This window comes from Limulus polyphemus, unplaced genomic scaffold (genome assembly GCF_000517525.1).
Source record: "Limulus polyphemus unplaced genomic scaffold, Limulus_polyphemus-2.1.2 Scaffold4654, whole genome shotgun sequence".
NCBI lineage: Eukaryota > Metazoa > Arthropoda > Merostomata > Xiphosura > Limulidae > Limulus > Limulus polyphemus.
In genome coordinates this window covers 74,728-77,108 of record NW_013670264.1, presented here as the reverse complement: position 1 = coordinate 77,108, position 2,381 = coordinate 74,728, and positions in this window count along the sequence as shown.

Below are 2,381 nucleotides of genomic sequence, written 5' to 3'. Positions count from 1 at the left end.
TTTATTTTCTCGTTCTTCTTGTTTCTTTTTCCTCCAACCACTGCTGTAATCTCTTTTCTTGTTTATTTCTCGTTCTTCTTGTTTCTTTTTCCTCCAACCACTGCTGTAATCTCTCTTCTTGTTTATTTTCTCGTTCTTCTTGTTTCTTTTGCTGCTCTTGTATTGCTGCCATCAAGTCTGCTAAGCTGTAGTTTGATTTGCCGCTTCTTGTTTCCATTTTTTTTGTCCCACTCTCTGACACCAATTTGTTAGGTTTCCGTTCGTTAGTTAATTTTCCGTAAATTCGTTCCGATGAAGCTTTAGCGACACAAGTCCTTTCTTAAATAAAACTGGTTTATTCTTTCCGAATACAACTTTACGATACACTTAATTTCAACAGTCGCTCTATAACAAACGCTGTAATTCTCAACGAACGTCTCACGTGCTCGACTTCAACAATACTCTCTGTCAGCACACTGTTACGTCTCCGTTCGTTAGTTGATTTTCCGTAACTTCGTTCCCACGAAACTTTAGCAACACAAGTCCTTTCTTAATAAAACTGGTTTATTCTTTCCGAATATAACTTTACCGATACACTTATTTTCAACAGTCGCTCTATAACAAACGCTATAACAACGAACTTTCTGACTGCAGTTCAATTACTCACTACCTACACACACTATCCCGTCACGTTGTGAGCGTCCTATATATATACCAGACTAACAAATATCTAGTAAATGCTAGGGCGTTCACGAAGGAACTGGATATTTCTAGAAAATAGGTGGCGTGACACTAGTCACGTGATCTCGCTGACGCAACAATACATTTAATTACTCATCACCCTGTTGTCCCGTCACGTTGTGAACGTCTTATATATACAAGACTAACAAGTGTCTAGTAAATGCTAGGGTATTCATGAAGGACCAGGATATTTCTAGAAAGACGTGGCGTGATACTAGTCACGTGACCTCGCTGACGCAACATTAGATTTTACTGAAAATAGTGGTCTGTTGACTAAGTCATTGCTTTGAACAGAAATGACTTTTTTAAGCCACATATAGTTTAGTTAGAAAGACAGTTAAATTACGGTGATTTCATGTGTACCAATATAGTAATTTTACAATTCTTTGGTTTTCTGAAATGGATAATGAAATCTAAAAAGATTAATTTGTTTTCCTCTTCTACCAGAGAGAATCAACAAGGTTTACAGCGAGACTTTTCAAGTACCACAAGCAAGTACAAATCAATTTTCTAACATTGTAAGTACTAGTAATAATTGTTTTTCTACATATCTTTTAGTTATTGGTGTATGTTTAAGAAAAATAAGTAAAAATTAAGCATTTATGAGTAAATATTAATATTAATACATGTTCATAAGCGCTTGCAGACTTTGTACAGCTATACCGCTAAATTTTGATCACCCCGGGAGGATAACTAACATCCAAACACCTTCCAAGTTTATTGGATCAATAAATTGGCTTTGTACAGAGCAATATAATATACATTTTCTCGCACTTCTATGACTTTAAACAATTCTCGTTGCAATCACTGTACTGTAAAGAAGCCGCAAAATCCCCTTTCACTGTGTTCTCGAGCTGGGATTACAATAAACTCTGTGGGAAAGTTCTGTTAATTGCACTGCAGCAGTATATTTGCTACGAACGGTGTTGTACTATGGTGTCATGTAAAAAGTCTAATGACAGAAGAGTGATTCATTGCTTTATGTTGGACTAGATTCTCTTCAGCTGCTGACAGTAAAATATTGTTGCGTCATTGAGATCACGTGACTATTCTCACGCCCTCTAGTTTCTAGAACTATCCCGTACCTTGGCGAATCCTCTAGTATTTACTAGATAGGGTAGGCTGGTATATAAAAGAGGGTGACAACGTGACGAGAGAATGTAACGTGTGTGTGAAGATAGTGAGTAATTGAACTGCAGTCAGAAGTATTATTGACGTTCGTTGATATAGCGTTTGTTTTAGCGCAAATATTGAAAATAAGTGTATCGTAAAGTTGTATTCGGAAAGAATAAACCAGTTTTATTAAGTAAAGACTTGTGTCGCTTAAGTTTCGTCGGAACGAAGTTACAGAAAGTTAATTAACAAACGGAGACGTAACAAATTAGTGTCAGAGAGTGGGATAAAAAAAATGTAAACGAGAAGCGGCAAATCAAACTACAGGTTAGCAGACTTGATGGCAGCAATACAAAAACAAGAAAAGAAACAAGAAGCACGAGAAGAGAAATTGCAACAGTTGTTAGATGAAAAAGAAAAGAAACAAGAAGAACGAGAAATTAAACAAGAAGAACGAGAAGAGAAATTGCAACAGTTGTTAGAGGAAAAAGAAAAGAAACAAGAAGAACGAGAAATTAAACAAGAAAAGAAACAAGAAGAACGAGAGG